Here is a 22,735-nt window from a genome sequence, read left to right on the forward strand (position 1 = left end):
TTTAATTTGATGTCAGGTATTCTAGAAAAACTCTGACTTTTTACGTTACATCTGAGACCTTACTACACCGCTCCCGGATGGGCTCGAACCACCAACCTTTCGGTTAACAGCCGAACGCGCTAGCCATTGCGCAACGGAAGCCCAAAAATTAAATGGTCTTCAGGTATTGTGGAAAAACTTTGATTTTAACGTCACATCTGAGACCTCACAACACCGCTCCCGGATGGGCTCGAACCACCAACCTATCGGTTAACGGCCGAACGCACTAAGCATTGCGCCATGGAAGCATATAATTTAAAATGTTGTCAAGTATGGTGGAAAAACTTTGACTTTTTATGTTACTTAAAACATTTCACACTAACTCTCCGGCGTGGGATCTAACCACCAACCTTTCGGTTAACAGCCGAACGCCCAAACCTAACCATCGCGCCACAGAAGCCTAAAAATTAAATGGCCGTCAGGTATTGTGGAAAAACATTGGCTTTTTACGTTACATCTGAGACCTCACTACACCGTTCCCGGATGGGCTCGAACCACCAACCTTTCGGATTACAGCCGAACGAGCCAGCCATTAAGCCACGGAAGCCTAAAAATTAAATGGTCGTCAGGTATTGTGGAAATACTTTTATATTTTGCGTTACATCTGACACCTCATAACACCGCTCCCGGGTGGGCTCGAACCACCAACCTTTCGGTTAACAGCCGAACGCGCTAGCCATTGCGCCACCGAAGCTTATAATTTAAAACGTTGTCAAGTATGGTGGAAAAACTTTGACTTTTTATGTTACTTAGAACACTTCACACTAAGGCTCCAGCGTGGGTTCTAACCACCAACCTTTCGGTTAACAGCCGAACGCGCTAACCTAACCATCGCGCCACAGAAGAATAAAAATTAAATGGACGTCAGGTATTGTGGAAAAACTTTGACTTTTTAAGTTACATCTGACACCTCACAACACCGCTCCCGGGTGGGCTCGAACCACCAACCTTTCGGTTAACAGCCGAACGCGCTAACCATTGCGCCACCGAAGCTTATAATTTAAAATGTTGTCAAGTATGGTGGAAAAACTTTGACTTTTTATGTTACTAAAACATTTCACACTAACTCTCGAGCGTGGGATCTAACCACCAACCTTTCGGTTAACAGCCAAACGCCCTAACCTAACCATCGCGCCACAGAAGCCTAAAAATTAAATGGCCGTCAGGTATTGTGGGAAAACTTTGGCTTTTTACGTTACATCTGAGACCTCACTACACCGTTCCCGGATGGGCTCGAACCACCAACCTTTCGGATTACAGCCGAACGAGCCAGCCATAACGCCACGGAAGCCTAAAAATTAAATGGTCGTCAGGTATTGTGGAAATACTTTTATATTTTGCGTTACATCTGACAACTCAAACACCGCTCCCGGGTGGGGTCGAACCACCAACCTTTCGGTTAACAGCCGAACGCGCTAACCATTGCGCCACCGAACCCCAAAAATTAAATGGTCGTCAGGTATTGTGGAAATACTTTTATATTTTGCGTTACATCTGCACCTCATAACACCGCTCCCGGGTGGGCTCGAACCACCAACCTTTCGGTTAACAGCCGAACGCGCTAACCATTGCGCCACGGAAGCCCAAAAATTAAATGTTCGTCAGGTATTGTGGAAAAACTTTGACTTTTTGCGTCACATCTGAGACTTCACAACACCACTCCCGGATGGTCTCGAACCACAAACCTTTTGAACAACAGCTGAACGCTCTAACCATTGCGCCACGGAAGACCAAAAATTAAATGTTAGTCAGTTATTTTTAAAAAACTCTGAATTTTACGTTACATCTAAGACCTCACAACACCGCTCCCGGATGGGCTCGAACCACCAACCTTTCGGTTAAAAGCCGACGGCGTTAACCATTGTGCAACGGAAGCCCAAAGATTAAATGTTCGTCAGGTATTGTGGAAAAACTTTGGATTTTTACGTTACATGTGAGATCTCACAACACCGCTCCCGGGTGGGCTCGAACCACCAACCTTTCGGTTAACAGCCGAACGCGCTAACCATTGCGCCACGGAAGCCCAAAGATTAAATGTTCGTCAGGTATTGTGGAAAAACTTTGACTTTTTACGTCACATCTGAGACTTCACAACACCGCTTCCGGATGGGCTCGAACCACAAACCTTTTGAATAACATCTGAACGCTCTAACCATTGCGCCACGGAAGACCAAAAATTAAATGTTCGTCAGTTATTTTTAAAAAACTCTGAATTTTACCTTACATCTAAGACCTCACAACACAGCTCCCGGATGGGCTCGAACCACCAACCTTTCGATTAACAGCCGACGGCGTTAACAATTGCGCAACGGAAGCCCAAAGATTAAATGTTCGTCAGGTATTGTGGAAAAACTTTGGATTTTTAGGTTACATGTGAGATTTCACAACACCGCTCCCGGGTGGGCTCGAACCACCAACCTTTCGGTTAACAGCCGAACGCGCTAACCATTGCTTCATGGAAGCCCAAAAATTAAATGTTCGTCAGGTATTGTAGAAAAACTTTGACTTTTTACGTCACATCTGAGACCTCACAACACCGCTCACGGATGGGCTCGAACCACCAACCTTTCGGTTAACAGCCGAACGCGCTAACCATTGCGCCACGGAAGCCCAAAAATTAAATGTTCGTCAGGTATTGTGGAAAAACTTTGACTTTTTAAGTTACATCTGACACCTCACAACACCGCTCCCGGGTGGGCTCGAACCACCAACCTTTCGGTTAACAGCCGAACGCGCTAACCATTGCGCCACCGAAGCTTATAATTTAAAATGTTGTCAAGTATGGTGGAAAAACTTTGACTTTTTATGTTACTTATAACACTTCACACTAACGCTCCAGCGTGGGCTCTAACCACCAACCTTTCGGTTAACAGCCGAACGCGCTAACCATTGCGCAACGGAAGCCCAAAAATTAAATGGTCTTCAGGTATTGTGGAAAAACTCTGAATTTTTCGTTACATCTAACACCTCACAACACAGCTCCCGGATGGGCTCGAACCACCAACCTTTCGGTTAACAGCCGACGGCGTTAACCATTGTGCAACGGAAGCCCAAAGATTAAATGTTCGTCAGGTATTGTGGAAAAACTTTGGATTTTTACGTTACATGTGAGATTTCACAACACCGCTCCCGGGTGGGCTCGAATTACCAACCTTTCGGTTAACAGCCGAACGCGCTAACCATTGCGCCACAGAAGCCCAAAGATTAAATGTTCGTCAGGTATTTTTAAAAAACTCTGGATTTTTACGTTACATGTGAGATCTCACAACACCGCTCCCGGGTGGGCTCGAACCACCAACCTTTCGGTTAACAGCCGACGGCGTTAACCATTGTGCAACGGAAGCCCAAAGATTAAATGTTCGTCAGGTATTGTGGAAAAACTTTGGATTTTTACGTTACATGTGAGATCTCACAACACCGCTCCCGGGTGGGCTCGAACCACCAACCTTTCGGTTAACAGCCGAACGCGCTAACCATTGCTTCACGGAAGCCCAAAAATTAAATGTTCGTCAGGTATTGTAGAAAAACTTTGACTTTTTACGTCACATCTGAGACCTCACAACACCGCTCACGGATGGGCTCGAACCACCAACCTTTCGGTTAACAGCCGAACGCGCTAACCATTGCGCCACGGAAGCCCAAAAATTAAATGGTCGTCGGGTATTGTGGAAACACTTTGGCTTTTTACATTACATGTGAGAGCTCACAACAACGCTCCCGGGTGGGCTCGAACCACCAACCTTTCGGTTAACAGCCGAACGCGCTAACCATTGCGCCACGGAAGCCCTAAGATTAAATGTTCGTCAGGTATTTTTAAAAAACTCTGGATTTTTACGTTACATGTGAGATCTCACAACACCGCTCCCGGGTGGGCTCGAACCACCAACCTTTCGGTTAACAGCCGAACGCGCTAACCATTGCGCCACGGAAGCCCAAAGATTAAATGTTCGTCAGGTATTGTGGAAAAACTTTGACTTTTTACGTCACATCTGAGACTTCACAACACCGCTCCCGGATGGGCTCGAACCACAAACCTTTTGAATAACATCTGAACGCTCTAACCATTGCGCCACGGAAGACCAAAAATTAAATGTTCGTCAGTTATTTTTAAAAAACTCTGAATTTAACCTTACATCTAAGACCTCACAACACAGCTCCCGGATGGGCTCGAACCACCAACCTTTCGGTTAACAGCCGACGGCGTTAACCATTGCGCAACGGAAGCCCAAAGATTAAATGTTCGTCGGGTATTGTGGAAAAACTTTGGATTTTTAGGTTACATGTGAGATTTCACAACACCGCTCCCGGGTGGGCTCGAACCACCAACCTTTCGGTTAACAGCCGAACGCGCTAACCATTGCTTCACGGAAGCCCAAAAATTAAATGTTCGTCAGGTATTGTAGAAAAACTTTGACTTTTTACGTCACATCTGAGACCTCACAACACCGCTCACGGATGGGCTCGAACCACCAACCTTTCGGTTAACAGCCGAACGCGCTAACCATTGCGCCACGGAAGCCCAAAGATAAAATGTTCGTCAGGTATTTTTAAAAAACTCTGAATTTTACGTTACATCTAAGACCTCACAACACCGCTCCCGGATGGGCTCGAACCACCAACCTTTCGGTTAACAGCCGAACGCGCTAACCATTGCGCCACGGAAGCCCTAAGATTAAATGTTCGTCAGGTATTTTTAAAAAACTCTGAATTTTACGTTACATCTAAGATCTCACATCACCGCTCCCGGATGGGCTCGAACCACCAACCTTTCGGTTAACAGCCGAACGCGCTAACCATTGCGCCACGGAAGCCCAAAAATTAAATGGTCGTCGGGTATTGTGGAAACACTTTGGCTTTTTACATTACATGTGAGAGCTCACAACAACGCTCCCGGGTGGGCTCGAACCACCAACCTTTCGGTTAACAGCCGAACGCGCTAACCATTGCGCCACGGAAGCCCTAAGATTAAATGTTCGTCAGGTATTTTTAAAAAACTCTGAATTTTACGTTACATCTAAGACCTCACTTTACCGCTCCCGGATGGGCTCGAACCACCAACCTTTTGGTTAACAGCCGAACGCGCTAACCATTGCGCCACGGAAGTCCAAAAATTAAATGTTCGTCAGTTATTTTTAAAAAACTCTGAATTTTACGTTACATCTAAGACCTCACAACACAGCTCCCGGATTTGCTCGAACCACCAACCTTTCGGTTAACAGCCAAACGCCCTAACCTAACCATCGCGCCACAGAAGCCTAAAAATTAAATGGCCGTCAGATATTGTGGAAAAACTATGACTTCTTAAGTTACATCTGACACCTCTCAACACCGCTCCCGGGTGGGCTCGAACCACCAACCTTTCGGTTAACAGCCGAACGCGCTAACCATTGCGCCAACGAAGCCCAAAAATTAAATGGTCGTCAGGTATTGTGGGAAAACTTTGGCTTTTTACGTTACATCTGAGACCTCACTACACCGTTCCCGGATGGGCTCGAACCACCAACCTTTCGGATTACAGCCGAACGAGCCAGCCATAACGCCACGGAAGCCTAAAAATTAAATGGTCGTCAGATATTGTGGAAATACTTTTATATTTTGCGTTACATCTGACACCTCATAACACCGCTCCCGGGTGGGTTCGAACCACCAACCTTTCGGTTAACAGCCGAAGGCGCTAACCATTGCGCCACCGAACCCCAAAAATTAAATGGTCGTCAGGTATTGTGGAAATACTTATATATTTTGCGTTACATCTGCACCTCATAACACCGCTCCCGGGTGGGCTCGAACCACCAACCTTTCGGTTAACAGCCGAACGCGCTAACCATTGCGCCACGGAAGCCCAAAGATTAAATGTTCGTCAGGTATTGTGGAAAAACTTTGACTTTTTACGTTACATCTGAGCTGAGACCTCACAACACCGCTCCCGGATGGGCTCGAACCACCAACCTTTCGTTTAACGGCCGAACGCACTAAGCATTGCGCCACGGACGCTTATAATTTAAAATGTTGTCAAGTATGGTGGAAAAACTTTGACTTTTTATGTTACTTAAAACATGTCACACTAACGCTCCAGCGTGGGATCTAACCACCAACCTTTCTTTTAACAGCCGAACGCCCTAACCTAACCATCGCGCCACAGAAGCCTAAAAATTAAATGGCCGTCAGGTATTGTGGAAAAACTTTGACTTTTTAAGTTACATCTGACACCTCACAACACCGCTCCCGGGTGGGCTCGAACCACCAACCTTTCGGTTAACAGCCGAACGCGTTAACCATTGCGCCACCGAAGCTTATAATTTAAAATGTTGTCAAGTATGGTGGAAAAACTTTGACTTTTTATGTTACTTATCACACTTCACACTAACGCTCCAGCGTGGGCTCTAACCACCAACCTTTCGGTTAACAGCCGAACGCGCTAACCATTGCGCAACGGAAGCCCAAAAATTAAATGGTCTTCAGGTATTGTGGAAAAACTCTGAATTTTACGTTACATCTAACACCTCACAACACCGCTCCCGGGTGGGTTCGAACCACCAACCTTTCGGTTAACAGCCGAAGGCGCTAACCATTGCGCCACCGAACCCCAAAAATTAAATGGTCGTCAGGTATTGTGGAAATACTTTTATATTTTGCGTTACATCTGCACCTCATAACACCGCTCCCGGGTGGGCTCGAACCACCAACCTTTCGGTTAACAGCCGAACGCGCTAACCATTGCGCCACGGAAGCCCAAAGATTAAATGTTCGTCAGGTATTGTGGAAAAACTTTGACTTTTTACGTTACATCTGAGACCTCACAACACCGCTCCCGGATGGGCTCGAACCACCAACCTTTCGTTTAACGGCCGAACGCACTAAGCATTGCGCCACGGAAGCTTATAATTTAAAATGTTGTCAAGTATGGTGGAAAAACTTTGACTTTTTATGTTACTTAAAACATGTAACACTAACGCTCCAGCGTGGGATCTAACCACCAACCTTTCGGTTAACAGCCGAACGCCCTAACCTAACCATCGCGCCACAGAAGCCTAAAAATTAAATGGCCGTAAGGTATTGTGGAAAAACTTTGACTTTTTAAGTTACATCTGACACCTCACAACACCGCTCCCGGGTGGGCTCGAACCACCAACCTTTCGGTTAACAGCCGGACGCGCTAACCATTGCGCCACCGAAGCTTATAATTTAAAATGTTGTCAAGTATGGTGGAAAAACTTTGACTTTTTATGTTACTTATAACACTTCACACTAACGCTCCAGCGTGGGCTCTAACCACCAACCTTTCGGTTAACAGCCGAACGCGCTAACCATTGCGCAACGGAAGCCCAAAAATTAAATGGTCTTCAGGTATTGTGGAAAAACTCTGAATTTTACGTTACATCTAACACCTCACAACACCGCTCCCGGGTGGGCTCGAACCACCAACCTTTCTGTTAACAGCTGAACGCGCTAACCATTGCGCCACCGAAGCCCAAAAATTAAATGGTCGTCAGGTATTGTGGAAAAACTTTGGCTTTTTACGTTACATCTGAGACCTCACTACACCGCTCCCGGATGGGCTCGAACAACCAACCTTTCGGTTAACAGCCGAACGCACTAAGCATTGCGACACAGAAGCTTAGAATTTAAAATGTTGTCAGGTATTGTGGAAAAACTTTGACTTTTTACGTTACTTATAAAACTACACACCTACGCTCCCGGGTGGGCTCGAACCACAAACCTTTTGGTTAACAGCCGAACGCGCTAACCTAACCATCGCGCCACGGAAGCCTAAAAATTAAATGGCCGTCAGGTATTGTGGAAAAACATTGACTTTTTACGTTACTTATAAAACATTAGAACAACCGTTCCCGGGTAGGCTTGAACCACCAACCTTTCGGTTAACAGCCGAACGCGCTAACCATTGCGCCACCGAAGCTCAAAAATTAAATGGTCGTCGGGTATTGTGGAAAAACTTTGGCTTTTTACGTTACATCTGAGACCTCACTACACCGCTCCCGGATGGGCTCGAACCACCAACCTTTCGGATTACAGCCTAACGAGCCAGCCATTACGCCACGGAAGCCTAAAAATTAAATGGTCGTCAGGTATTGTGGAAATACTTTTATATTTTGCGTTACATTGACACCTCATAACACCGCTCCCGGGTGGGCTCGAACCACCAACCTTTCGGTTAACAGCCGAACGCGCTAACCATTGCGCCACCTATGCCCAAAAATTAAATGGTCGTCAGGTATTGTGGAAAAACTTTGGCTTTTTACGTTACAGCTGAGACCTCACAACACCGCTCCCGGATGGGCTCGAACCACCAACCTATCGGTTAACGGCCGAACGCACTAAGCATTGCGCCACGGAAGCTTAGAATTTAAAATGTTGTCAAGTATGATGGAAAAACTTTGACTTTTTACGTTACATCTGAGACCTCACTATACCGCTCCCGGATGGGCTCGAACAACCAACCTTTCGGTTAACAGCCGAACGCACTAAGCATTGCGACACAGAAGCTTAGAATTTAAAATGTTGTCAGGTATTGTGGAAAAACTTTGACTTTTTACGTTACTTATAAAACTACACACATACTCTCCCGGGTGGGCTCGAACCACAAACCTTTCGGTTAACAGCCGAACGCGCTAACCATGGCGCCACAGATGCCCGGAAATTATGTGGTCGTCAGGTATAGTGGAAAAACTTTGACTTTTTAAGTTACATCTGACACCTCACTACACCGCTCCCGGGTGGGCTCGAACCACCAACCTTTCGGTTAACAGCCGAACGCGCTAACCATTGCGCTACCGAAGGCCAAAAATTAAATGGTCGTCAGGTATTGTGGAAAAACTTTGTCATTTTACGTCACATCTGAGACCTCACAACACCGCTCCCGGATGGGCTCGAACCACCAACCTTTCGGTTAACAGCCGAACGCCCTAACCTAACCATCGCGCCACAGAAGCCTAAAAATTAAATGGCCGTAAGGTATTGTGGAAAAACTTTGACTTTTTAAGTTACATCTGACACCTCACAACACCGCTCCCGGGTGGGCTCGAACCACCAACCTTTCGGTTAACAGCCGGACGCGCTAACCATTGCGCCACCGAAGCTTATAATTTAAAATGTTGTCAAGTATGGTGGAAAAACTTTGACTTTTTATGTTACTTATAACACTTCACACTAACGCTCCAGCGTGGGCTCTAACCACCAACCTTTCGGTTAACAGCCGAACGCGCTAACCATTGCGCAACGGAAGCCCAAAAATTAAATGGTCTTCAGGTATTGTGGAAAAACTCTGAATTTTACGTTACATCTAACACCTCACAACACCGCTCCCGGGTGGGCTCGAACCACCAACCTTTCTGTTAACAGCTGAACGCGCTAACCATTGCGCCACCGAAGCCCAAAAATTAAATGGTCGTCAGGTATTGTGGAAAAACTTTGGCTTTTTACGTTACATCTGAGACCTCACTACACCGCTCCCGGATGGGCTCGAACAACCAACCTTTCGGTTAACAGCCGAACGCACTAAGCATTGCGACACAGAAGCTTAGAATTTAAAATGTTGTCAGGTATTGTGGAAAAACTTTGACTTTTTACGTTACTTATAAAACTACACACCTACGCTCCCGGGTGGGCTCGAACCACAAACCTTTTGGTTAACAGCCGAACGCGCTAACCTAACCATCGCGCCACGGAAGCCTAAAAATTAAATGGCCGTCAGGTATTGTGGAAAAACATTGACTTTTTACGTTACTTATAAAACATTAGAACAACCGTTCCCGGGTAGGCTTGAACCACCAACCTTTCGGTTAACAGCCGAACGCGCTAACCATTGCGCCACCGAAGCTCAAAAATTAAATGGTCGTCAGGTATTGTGGAAAAACTTTGGCTTTTTACGTTACATCTGAGACCTCACTACACCGCTCCCGGATGGGCTCGAACCACCAACCTTTCGGATTACAGCCTAACGAGCCAGCCATTACGCCACGGAAGCCTAAAATTTAAATGGTCGTCAGGTATTGTGGAAATACTTTTATATTTTGCGTTACATTGACACCTCATAACACCGCTCCCGGGTGGGCTCGAACCACCAACCTTTCGGTTAACAGCCGAACGCGCTAACCATTGCGCCACCTATGCCCAAAAATTAAATGGTCGTCAGGTATTGTGGAAAAACTTTGGCTTTTTACGTTACAGCTGAGACCTCACAACACCGCTCCCGGATGGGCTCGAACAACCAACCTTTCGGTTAACAGCCGAACGCACTAAGCATTGCGACACAGAAGCTTAGAATTTAAAATGTTGTCAGGTATTGTGGAAAAACTTTGACTTATTACGTCACATCTGAGACCTCACAACACCGCTCCCGGATGGGCTCGAACCACCAACCTATCGGTTAACGGCCGAACGCACTAAGCATTGCGCCACGGAAGCTTAGAATTTAAAATGTTGTCAAGTATGATGGAAAAACTTTGACTTTTTACGTTACATCTGAGACCTCACTATACCGCTCCCGGATGGGCTCGAACAACCAACCTTTCGGTTAACAGCCGAACGCACTAAGCATTGCGACACAGAAGCTTAGAATTTAAAATGTTGTCAGGTATTGTGGAAAAACTTTGACTTTTTACGTTACTTATAAAACTACACACATACTCTCCCGGGTGGGCTCGAACCACAAACCTTTCGGTTAACAGCCGAACGCGCTAACCATGGCGCCACAGATGCCCGGAAATTATGTGGTCGTCAGGTATAGTGGAAAAACTTTGACTTTTTAAGTTACATCTGACACCTCACTACACCGCTCCCGGGTGGGCTCGAACCACCAACCTTTCGGTTAACAGCCGAACGCGCTAACCATTGCGCTACCGAAGGCCAAAAATTAAATGGTCGTCAGGTATTGTGGAAAAACTTTGTCATTTTACGTCACATCTGAGACCTCACAACACCGCTCCCGGATGGGCTCGAACCACCAACCTTTCGGTTAACGGCCGAACTTACTAAGAATTGCGCCACGGAAGCTTAGAATTTAAAATGTTGTCAAGTATGGTGGAAAAACTTTGACTTTTTATGTTACTTAAAACATTTCACACTAACGCTCCAGCGTGGGATCTAACCACCAACCTTTCGGTTAACAGCCGAACGCCCTAACCTAACCATCGCGCCACGGAAGCCTAAAAATTAAATGGCCGTCAGGTATTGTGGAAAAACATTGACTTTTTACTTAACTTATAAAACATTAGAACCACCGTTCCCGGGTGGGCTTGAACCACCAACCTTTCGGTTAACAGCCGAACGCGCTAACCATTGCGCCACCGAAGCTCAAAAATTAAATGGTCGTCAGGTATTGTGGAAAAACTTTGGCTTATTACGTTACATCTGAGACCTCACTACACCGCTCCCGGATGGGCTCGAACCACCAACCTTTCGGATTACAGCCTAACGAGCCAGCCATTACGCCACGGAAGCCTAAAAATTAAATGGTCGTCAGGTATTGTGGAAATACTTTTATATTTTGCGTTACATTGACACCTCATAACGCCGCTCCCGGGTGGGCTCGAACCAACAACCTTTCTGTTAACAGCCGAACGCGCTAACCATTGCGCCACGGAAGCCCAAAAATTAAATGGTCGTCGGGTATTGTGGAAACACTTTGGCTTTTTACGTCACATCCGAGACTTCAAAACACCCCTCCCGGATGGGTTCGAACCACAAACCTTTTGAATAACAGCTGAACGCGCTAACCATTGCGCCACGGAAGCACAAAAATTAAATGTTCGTCAGATATTTTTAAAAAACTCTGAATTTTACGTTACATCTAAGACCTCACAACACCGCTCCCGGATGGGCTCGAACCACCAACCTTTCGGTTAACAGCCGAAGGCGCTAACCATTGCGCCACCGAACCCCAAAAATTAAATGGTCGTCAGGTATTGTGGAAATACTTATATATTTTGCGTTACATCTGCACCTCATAACACCGCTCCCGGGTGGGCTCGAACCACCAACCTTTCGGTTAACAGCCGAACGCGCTAACCATTGCGCCACGGAAGCCCAAAGATTAAATGTTCGTCAGGTATTGTGGAAAAACTTTGACTTTTTACGTTACATCTGAGCTGAGACCTCACAACACCGCTCCCGGATGGGCTCGAACCACCAACCTTTCGTTTAACGGCCGAACGCACTAAGCATTGCGCCACGGACGCTTATAATTTAAAATGTTGTCAAGTATGGTGGAAAAACTTTGACTTTTTATGTTACTTAAAACATGTCACACTAACGCTCCAGCGTGGGATCTAACCACCAACCTTTCTTTTAACAGCCGAACGCCCTAACCTAACCATCGCGCCACAGAAGCCTAAAAATTAAATGGCCGTCAGGTATTGTGGAAAAACTTTGACTTTTTAAGTTACATCTGACACCTCACAACACCGCTCCCGGGTGGGCTCGAACCACCAACCTTTCGGTTAACAGCCGAACGCGTTAACCATTGCGCCACCGAAGCTTATAATTTAAAATGTTGTCAAGTATGGTGGAAAAACTTTGACTTTTTATGTTACTTATCACACTTCACACTAACGCTCCAGCGTGGGCTCTAACCACCAACCTTTCGGTTAACAGCCGAACGCGCTAACCATTGCGCAACGGAAGCCCAAAAATTAAATGGTCTTCAGGTATTGTGGAAAAACTCTGAATTTTACGTTACATCTAACACCTCACAACACCGCTCCCGGGTGGGTTCGAACCACCAACCTTTCGGTTAACAGCCGAAGGCGCTAACCATTGCGCCACCGAACCCCAAAAATTAAATGGTCGTCAGGTATTGTGGAAATACTTTTATATTTTGCGTTACATCTGCACCTCATAACACCGCTCCCGGGTGGGCTCGAACCACCAACCTTTCGGTTAACAGCCGAACGCGCTAACCATTGCGCCACGGAAGCCCAAAGATTAAATGTTCGTCAGGTATTGTGGAAAAACTTTGACTTTTTACGTTACATCTGAGACCTCACAACACCGCTCCCGGATGGGCTCGAACCACCAACCTTTCGTTTAACGGCCGAACGCACTAAGCATTGCGCCACGGAAGCTTATAATTTAAAATGTTGTCAAGTATGGTGGAAAAACTTTGACTTTTTATGTTACTTAAAACATGTAACACTAACGCTCCAGCGTGGGATCTAACCACCAACCTTTCGGTTAACAGCCGAACGCCCTAACCTAACCATCGCGCCACAGAAGCCTAAAAATTAAATGGCCGTAAGGTATTGTGGAAAAACTTTGACTTTTTAAGTTACATCTGACACCTCACAACACCGCTCCCGGGTGGGCTCGAACCACCAACCTTTCGGTTAACAGCCGGACGCGCTAACCATTGCGCCACCGAAGCTTATAATTTAAAATGTTGTCAAGTATGGTGGAAAAACTTTGACTTTTTATGTTACTTATAACACTTCACACTAACGCTCCAGCGTGGGCTCTAACCACCAACCTTTCGGTTAACAGCCGAACGCGCTAACCATTGCGCAACGGAAGCCCAAAAATTAAATGGTCTTCAGGTATTGTGGAAAAACTCTGAATTTTACGTTACATCTAACACCTCACAACACCGCTCCCGGGTGGGCTCGAACCACCAACCTTTCTGTTAACAGCTGAACGCGCTAACCATTGCGCCACCGAAGCCCAAAAATTAAATGGTCGTCAGGTATTGTGGAAAAACTTTGGCTTTTTACGTTACATCTGAGACCTCACTACACCGCTCCCGGATGGGCTCGAACAACCAACCTTTCGGTTAACAGCCGAACGCACTAAGCATTGCGACACAGAAGCTTAGAATTTAAAATGTTGTCAGGTATTGTGGAAAAACTTTGACTTTTTACGTTACTTATAAAACTACACACCTACGCTCCCGGGTGGGCTCGAACCACAAACCTTTTGGTTAACAGCCGAACGCGCTAACCTAACCATCGCGCCACGGAAGCCTAAAAATTAAATGGCCGTCAGGTATTGTGGAAAAACATTGACTTTTTACGTTACTTATAAAACATTAGAACAACCGTTCCCGGGTAGGCTTGAACCACCAACCTTTCGGTTAACAGCCGAACGCGCTAACCATTGCGCCACCGAAGCTCAAAAATTAAATGGTCGTCGGGTATTGTGGAAAAACTTTGGCTTTTTACGTTACATCTGAGACCTCACTACACCGCTCCCGGATGGGCTCGAATAACCAACCTTTCGGATTACAGCCTAACGAGCCAGCCATTACGCCACGGAAGCCTAAAAATTAAATGGTCGTCAGGTATTGTGGAAATACTTTTATATTTTGCGTTACATTGACACCTCATAACACCGCTCCCGGGTGGGCTCGAACCACCAACCTTTCGGTTAACAGCCGAACGCGCTAACCATTGCGCCACCTATGCCCAAAAATTAAATGGTCGTCAGGTATTGTGGAAAAACTTTGGCTTTTTACGTTACAGCTGAGACCTCACAACACCGCTCCCGGATGGGCTCGAACCACCAACCTATCGGTTAACGGCCGAACGCACTAAGCATTGCGCCACGGAAGCTTAGAATTTAAAATGTTGTCAAGTATGATGGAAAAACTTTGACTTTTTACGTTACATCTGAGACCTCACTATACCGCTCCCGGATGGGCTCGAACAACCAACCTTTCGGTTAACAGCCGAACGCACTAAGCATTGCGACACAGAAGCTTAGAATTTAAAATGTTGTCAGGTATTGTGGAAAAACTTTGACTTTTTACGTTACTTATAAAACTACACACATACTCTCCCGGGTGGGCTCGAACCACAAACCTTTCGGTTAACAGCCGAACGCGCTAACCATGGCGCCACAGATGCCCGGAAATTATGTGGTCGTCAGGTATAGTGGAAAAACTTTGACTTTTTAAGTTACATCTGACACCTCACTACACCGCTCCCGGGTGGGCTCGAACCACCAACCTTTCGGTTAACAGCCGAACGCGCTAACCATTGCGCTACCGAAGGCCAAAAATTAAATGGTCGTCAGGTATTGTGGAAAAACTTTGTCATTTTACGTCACATCTGAGACCTCACAACACCGCTCCCGGATGGGCTCGAACCACCAACCTTTCGGTTAACAGCCGAACGCCCTAACCTAACCATCGCGCCACAGAAGCCTAAAAATTAAATGGCCGTAAGGTATTGTGGAAAAACTTTGACTTTTTAAGTTACATCTGACACCTCACAACACCGCTCCCGGGTGGGCTCGAACCACCAACCTTTCGGTTAACAGCCGGACGCGCTAACCATTGCGCCACCGAAGCTTATAATTTAAAATGTTGTCAAGTATGGTGGAAAAACTTTGACTTTTTATGTTACTTATAACACTTCACACTAACGCTCCAGCGTGGGCTCTAACCACCAACCTTTCGGTTAACAGCCGAACGCGCTAACCATTGCGCAACGGAAGCCCAAAAATTAAATGGTCTTCAGGTATTGTGGAAAAACTCTGAATTTTACGTTACATCTAACACCTCACAACACCGCTCCCGGGTGGGCTCGAACCACCAACCTTTCTGTTAACAGCTGAACGCGCTAACCATTGCGCCACCGAAGCCCAAAAATTAAATGGTCGTCAGGTATTGTGGAAAAACTTTGGCTTTTTACGTTACATCTGAGACCTCACTACACCGCTCCCGGATGGGCTCGAACAACCAACCTTTCGGTTAACAGCCGAACGCACTAAGCATTGCGACACAGAAGCTTAGAATTTAAAATGTTGTCAGGTATTGTGGAAAAACTTTGACTTTTTACGTTACTTATAAAACTACACACCTACGCTCCCGGGTGGGCTCGAACCACAAACCTTTTGGTTAACAGCCGAACGCGCTAACCTAACCATCGCGCCACGGAAGCCTAAAAATTAAATGGCCGTCAGGTATTGTGGAAAAACATTGACTTTTTACGTTACTTATAAAACATTAGAACAACCGTTCCCGGGTAGGCTTGAACCACCAACCTTTCGGTTAACAGCCGAACGCGCTAACCATTGCGCCACCGAAGCTCAAAAATTAAATGGTCGTCAGGTATTGTGGAAAAACTTTGGCTTTTTACGTTACATCTGAGACCTCACTACACCGCTCCCGGATGGGCTCGAACCACCAACCTTTCGGATTACAGCCTAACGAGCCAGCCATTACGCCACGGAAGCCTAAAAATTAAATGGTCGTCAGGTATTGTGGAAATACTTTTATATTTTGCGTTACATTGACACCTCATAACACCGCTCCCGGGTGGGCTCGAACCACCAACCTTTCGGTTAACAGCCGAACGCGCTAACCATTGCGCCACCTATGCCCAAAAATTAAATGGTCGTCAGGTATTGTGGAAAAACTTTGGCTTTTTACGTTACAGCTGAGACCTCACAACACCGCTCCCGGATGGGCTCGAACAACCAACCTTTCGGTTAACAGCCGAACGCACTAAGCATTGCGACACAGAAGCTTAGAATTTAAAATGTTGTCAGGTATTGTGGAAAAACTTTGACTTATTACGTCACATCTGAGACCTCACAACACCGCTCCCGGATGGGCTCGAACCACCAACCTATCGGTTAACGGCCGAACGCACTAAGCATTGCGCCACGGAAGCTTAGAATTTAAAATGTTGTCAAGTATGATGGAAAAACTTTGACTTTTTACGTTACATCTGAGACCTCACTATACCGCTCCCGGATGGGCTCGAACAACCAACCTTTCGGTTAACAGCCGAACGCGCTAACCATTGCGCCACGGAAGCCCAAAGATTAAATGTTCGTCAGGTATTGTGGAAAAACTTTGACTTTTTACGTTACATCTGAGACCTCACAACACCGCTCCCGGATGGGCTCGAACCACCAACCTTTCGTTTAACGGCCGAACGCACTAAGCATTGCGCCACGGAAGCTTATAATTTAAAATGTTGTCAAGTATGGTGGAAAAACTTTGACTTTTTATGTTACTTAAAACATGTAACACTAACGCTCCAGCGTGGGATCTAACCACCAACCTTTCGGTTAACAGCCGAACGCCCTAACCTAACCATCGCGCCACAGAAGCCTAAAAATTAAATGGCCGTAAGGTATTGTGGAAAAACTTTGACTTTTTAAGTTACATCTGACACCTCACAACACCGCTCCCGGGTGGGCTCGAACCACCAACCTTTCGGTTAACAGCCGGACGCGCTAACCATTGCGCCACCGAAGCTTATAATTTAAAATGTTGTCAAGTATGGTGGAAAAACTTTGACTTTTTATGTTACTTATAACACTTCACACTAACGCTCCAGCGTGGGCTCTAACCACCAACCTTTCGGTTAACAGCCGAACGCGCTAACCATTGCGCAACGGAAGCCCAAAAATTAAATGGTCTTCAGGTATTGTGGAAAAACTCTGAATTTTACGTTACATCTAACACCTCACAACACCGCTCCCGGGTGGGCTCGAACCACCAACCTTTCTGTTAACAGCTGAACGCGCTAACCATTGCGCCACCGAAGCCCAAAAATTAAATGGTCGTCAGGTATTGTGGAAAAACTTTGGCTTTTTACGTTACATCTGAGACCTCACTACACCGCTCCCGGATGGGCTCGAACAACCAACCTTTCGGTTAACAGCCGAACGCACTAAGCATTGCGACACAGAAGCTTAGAATTTAAAATGTTGTCAGGTATTGTGGAAAAACTTTGACTTTTTACGTTACTTATAAAACTACACACCTACGCTCCCGGGTGGGCTCGAACCACAAACCTTTTGGTTAACAGCCGAACGCGCTAACCTAACCATCGCGCCACGGAAGCCTAAAAATTAAATGGCCGTCAGGTATTGTGGAAAAACATTGACTTTTTACGTTACTTATAAAACATTAGAACAACCGTTCCCGGGTAGGCTTGAACCACCAACCTTTCGGTTAACAGCCGAACGCGCTAACCATTGCGCCACCGAAGCTCAAAAATTAAATGGTCGTCGGGTATTGTGGAAAAACTTTGGCTTTTTACGTTACATCTGAGACCTCACTACACCGCTCCCGGATGGGCTCGAACCACCAACCTTTCGGATTACAGCCTAACGAGCCAGCCATTACGCCACGGAAGCCTAAAAATTAAATGGTCGTCAGGTATTGTGGAAATACTTTTATATTTTGCGTTACATTGACACCTCATAACACCGCTCCCGGGTGGGCTCGAACCACCAACCTTTCGGTTAACAGCCGAACGCGCTAACCATTGCGCCACCTATGCCCAAAAATTAAATGGTCGTCAGGTATTGTGGAAAAACTTTGGCTTTTTACGTTACAGCTGAGACCTCACAACACCGCTCCCGGATGGGCTCGAACCACCAACCTATCGGTTAACGGCCGAACGCACTAAGCATTGCGCCACGGAAGCTTAGAATTTAAAATGTTGTCAAGTATGATGGAAAAACTTTGACTTTTTACGTTACATCTGAGACCTCACTATACCGCTCCCGGATGGGCTCGAACAACCAACCTTTCGGTTAACAGCCGAACGCACTAAGCATTGCGACACAGAAGCTTAGAATTTAAAATGTTGTCAGGTATTGTGGAAAAACTTTGACTTTTTACGTTACTTATAAAACTACACACATACTCTCCCGGGTGGGCTCGAACCACAAACCTTTCGGTTAACAGCCGAACGCGCTAACCATGGCGCCACAGATGCCCGGAAATTATGTGGTCGTCAGGTATAGTGGAAAAACTTTGACTTTTTAAGTTACATCTGACACCTCACTACACCGCTCCCGGGTGGGCTCGAACCACCAACCTTTCGGTTAACAGCCGAACGCGCTAACCATTGCGCTACCGAAGGCCAAAAATTAAATGGTCGTCAGGTATTGTGGAAAAACTTTGTCATTTTACGTCACATCTGAGACCTCACAACACCGCTCCCGGATGGGCTCGAACCACCAACCTTTCGGTTAACAGCCGAACGCCCTAACCTAACCATCGCGCCACAGAAGCCTAAAAATTAAATGGCCGTAAGGTATTGTGGAAAAACTTTGACTTTTTAAGTTACATCTGACACCTCACAACACCGCTCCCGGGTGGGCTCGAACCACCAACCTTTCGGTTAACAGCCGGACGCGCTAACCATTGCGCCACCGAAGCTTATAATTTAAAATGTTGTCAAGTATGGTGGAAAAACTTTGACTTTTTATGTTACTTATAACACTTCACACTAACGCTCCAGCGTGGGCTCTAACCACCAACCTTTCGGTTAACAGCCGAACGCGCTAACCATTGCGCAACGGAAGCCCAAAAATTAAATGGTCTTCAGGTATTGTGGAAAAACTCTGAATTTTACGTTACATCTAACACCTCACAACACCGCTCCCGGGTGGGCTCGAACCACCAACCTTTCTGTTAACAGCTGAACGCGCTAACCATTGCGCCACCGAAGCCCAAAAATTAAATGGTCGTCAGGTATTGTGGAAAAACTTTGGCTTTTTACGTTACATCTGAGACCTCACTACACCGCTCCCGGATGGGCTCGAACAACCAACCTTTCGGTTAACAGCCGAACGCACTAAGCATTGCGACACAGAAGCTTAGAATTTAAAATGTTGTCAGGTATTGTGGAAAAACTTTGACTTTTTACGTTACTTATAAAACTACACACCTACGCTCCCGGGTGGGCTCGAACCACAAACCTTTTGGTTAACAGCCGAACGCGCTAACCTAACCATCGCGCCACGGAAGCCTAAAAATTAAATGGCCGTCAGGTATTGTGGAAAAACATTGACTTTTTACGTTACTTATAAAACATTAGAACAACCGTTCCCGGGTAGGCTTGAACCACCAACCTTTCGGTTAACAGCCGAACGCGCTAACCATTGCGCCACCGAAGCTCAAAAATTAAATGGTCGTCAGGTATTGTGGAAAAACTTTGGCTTTTTACGTTACATCTGAGACCTCACTACACCGCTCCCGGATGGGCTCGAACCACCAACCTTTCGGATTACAGCCTAACGAGCCAGCCATTACGCCACGGAAGCCTAAAAATTAAATGGTCGTCAGGTATTGTGGAAATACTTTTATATTTTGCGTTACATTGACACCTCATAACACCGCTCCCGGGTGGGCTCGAACCACCAACCTTTCGGTTAACAGCCGAACGCGCTAACCATTGCGCCACCTATGCCCAAAAATTAAATGGTCGTCAGGTATTGTGGAAAAACTTTGGCTTTTTACGTTACAGCTGAGACCTCACAACACCGCTCCCGGATGGGCTCGAACAACCAACCTTTCGGTTAACAGCCGAACGCACTAAGCATTGCGACACAGAAGCTTAGAATTTAAAATGTTGTCAGGTATTGTGGAAAAACTTTGACTTATTACGTCACATCTGAGACCTCACAACACCGCTCCCGGATGGGCTCGAACCACCAACCTATCGGTTAACGGCCGAACGCACTAAGCATTGCGCCACGGAAGCTTAGAATTTAAAATGTTGTCAAGTATGATGGAAAAACTTTGACTTTTTACGTTACATCTGAGACCTCACTATACCGCTCCCGGATGGGCTCGAACAACCAACCTTTCGGTTAACAGCCGAACGCACTAAGCATTGCGACACAGAAGCTTAGAATTTAAAATGTTGTCAGGTATTGTGGAAAAACTTTGACTTTTTACGTTACTTATAAAACTACACACATACTCTCCCGGGTGGGCTCGAACCACAAACCTTTCGGTTAACAGCCGAACGCGCTAACCATGGCGCCACAGATGCCCGGAAATTATGTGGTCGTCAGGTATAGTGGAAAAACTTTGACTTTTTAAGTTACATCTGACACCTCACTACACCGCTCCCGGGTGGGCTCGAACCACCAACCTTTCGGTTAACAGCCGAACGCGCTAACCATTGCGCTACCGAAGGCCAAAAATTAAATGGTCGTCAGGTATTGTGGAAAAACTTTGTCATTTTACGTCACATCTGAGACCTCACAACACCGCTCCCGGATGGGCTCGAACCACCAACCTTTCGGTTAACGGCCGAACTTACTAAGAATTGCGCCACGGAAGCTTAGAATTTAAAATGTTGTCAAGTATGGTGGAAAAACTTTGACTTTTTATGTTACTTAAAACATTTCACACTAACGCTCCAGCGTGGGATCTAACCACCAACCTTTCGGTTAACAGCCGAACGCCCTAACCTAACCATCGCGCCACGGAAGCCTAAAAATTAAATGGCCGTCAGGTATTGTGGAAAAACATTGACTTTTTACTTAACTTATAAAACATTAGAACCACCGTTCCCGGGTGGGCTTGAACCACCAACCTTTCGGTTAACAGCCGAACGCGCTAACCATTGCGCCACCGAAGCTCAAAAATTAAATGGTCGTCAGGTATTGTGGAAAAACTTTGGCTTATTACGTTACATCTGAGACCTCACTACACCGCTCCCGGATGGGCTCGAACCACCAACCTTTCGGATTACAGCCTAACGAGCCAGCCATTACGCCACGGAAGCCTAAAAATTAAATGGTCGTCAGGTATTGTGGAAATACTTTTATATTTTGCGTTACATTGACACCTCATAACGCCGCTCCCGGGTGGGCTCGAACCAACAACCTTTCTGTTAACAGCCGAACGCGCTAACCATTGCGCCACCGAAGCCCAAAAATTAAATGGTCGTCAGGTATTGTGGAAAAACTTTGGCTTTTTACGTTACATCTGAGACCTCACTACACCGCTCCCGGATGGGCTCGAACAACCAACCTTTCGGTTAACAGCCGAACGCACTAAGCATTGCGACACAGAAGCTTAGAATTTAAAATGTTGTCAGGTATTCTGGAAAAACTTTGACTTTTTACGTTACTTATAAAACTACACACCTACGCTCCCGGGTGGGCTCGAACCACAAACCTTTTGGTTAACAGCCGAACGCGCTAACCATGGCGCCACAGATGCCCGGAAATTATGTGGTCGTCAGGTATTGTGGAAAAACTTTGACTTTTTAAGTTACATCTGACACCTCACAACACCCTCCCGGGTGGGCTCGAACCACCAACCTTTCGGTTAACAGCCGAACGCGCTAACCATTGCGCCACCGAAGCCCAAAAATTAAATGGTCGTCAGGTATTGTGGAAAAACTTTGGCTTTTTACGTTAAATCTGAGACCTCACTACACCGCTCCCGGATGGGCTCGAACAACCAACCTTTCGGTTAACAGCCGAACGCACTAAGCATTGCGACACAGAAGCTTAGAATTTAAAATGTTGTCAGGTATTGTGGAAAAACTTTGACTTATTACGGCACATCTGAGACCTCACAACACCGCTCCCGGATGGGCTCGAACCACCAACCTATCGGTTAACGGCCGAACGCACTAAGCATTGCGCCACGGAAGCTTAGAATTTAAAATGTTGTCAAGTATGATGGAAAAACTTTGACTTTTTACGTTACATCTGAGACCTCACTATACCGCTCCCTGATGGGCTCGAACAACCAACCTTTCGGTTAACAGCCGAACGCACTAAGCATTGCGACACAGAAGCTTAGAATTTAAAATGTTGTCAGGTATTGTGGAAAAACTTTGACTTTTTACGTTACTTATAAAACTACACACATACTCTCCCGGGTGGGCTCGAACCACAAACCTTTCGGTTAACAGCCGAACGCGTTAACCATGGCGCCACAGATGCCCGGAAATTATGTGGTCGT

General features: G+C 46.1%; 9 non-coding genes across 9 annotated transcripts; all 9 read right to left on the minus strand.

Annotated features, from left to right (window-relative positions):
• Positions 1 to 1,549: 1,549 nt before the first annotated feature.
• On the minus strand, positions 1,550 to 1,622 carry TRNAN-GUU (transfer RNA asparagine (anticodon GUU)). The gene has a single exon. It is a non-coding gene; the product is annotated as a tRNA-Asn (tRNA).
• A 367-nt stretch (positions 1,623 to 1,989) lies between these two features.
• On the minus strand, positions 1,990 to 2,062 carry TRNAN-GUU (transfer RNA asparagine (anticodon GUU)). The gene has a single exon. It is a non-coding gene; the product is annotated as a tRNA-Asn (tRNA).
• Positions 2,063 to 3,751: 1,689 nt separating this feature from the next.
• TRNAN-GUU (transfer RNA asparagine (anticodon GUU)) lies at positions 3,752 to 3,824 on the minus strand. The gene has a single exon. It is a non-coding gene; the product is annotated as a tRNA-Asn (tRNA).
• A 74-nt stretch (positions 3,825 to 3,898) lies between these two features.
• Positions 3,899 to 3,971, minus strand: TRNAN-GUU (transfer RNA asparagine (anticodon GUU)). Its single transcript has one exon. It is a non-coding gene; the product is annotated as a tRNA-Asn (tRNA).
• A 953-nt stretch (positions 3,972 to 4,924) lies between these two features.
• TRNAN-GUU (transfer RNA asparagine (anticodon GUU)) lies at positions 4,925 to 4,997 on the minus strand. The gene has a single exon. It is a non-coding gene; the product is annotated as a tRNA-Asn (tRNA).
• Positions 4,998 to 5,808: 811 nt separating this feature from the next.
• On the minus strand, positions 5,809 to 5,881 carry TRNAN-GUU (transfer RNA asparagine (anticodon GUU)). Its single transcript has one exon. It is a non-coding gene; the product is annotated as a tRNA-Asn (tRNA).
• Positions 5,882 to 6,698: 817 nt separating this feature from the next.
• TRNAN-GUU (transfer RNA asparagine (anticodon GUU)) lies at positions 6,699 to 6,771 on the minus strand. The gene has a single exon. It is a non-coding gene; the product is annotated as a tRNA-Asn (tRNA).
• A 5,240-nt stretch (positions 6,772 to 12,011) lies between these two features.
• Positions 12,012 to 12,084, minus strand: TRNAN-GUU (transfer RNA asparagine (anticodon GUU)). Its single transcript has one exon. It is a non-coding gene; the product is annotated as a tRNA-Asn (tRNA).
• An 817-nt stretch (positions 12,085 to 12,901) lies between these two features.
• TRNAN-GUU (transfer RNA asparagine (anticodon GUU)) lies at positions 12,902 to 12,974 on the minus strand. Its single transcript has one exon. It is a non-coding gene; the product is annotated as a tRNA-Asn (tRNA).
• Positions 12,975 to 22,735: the final 9,761 nt, after the last annotated feature.

This window comes from Phalangium opilio, unplaced genomic scaffold (genome assembly GCF_054372755.1).
Source record: "Phalangium opilio isolate 3A_F unplaced genomic scaffold, DU_Popi_V2 ptg000352l_1, whole genome shotgun sequence".
Classification (NCBI taxonomy): domain Eukaryota; kingdom Metazoa; phylum Arthropoda; class Arachnida; order Opiliones; family Phalangiidae; genus Phalangium; species Phalangium opilio.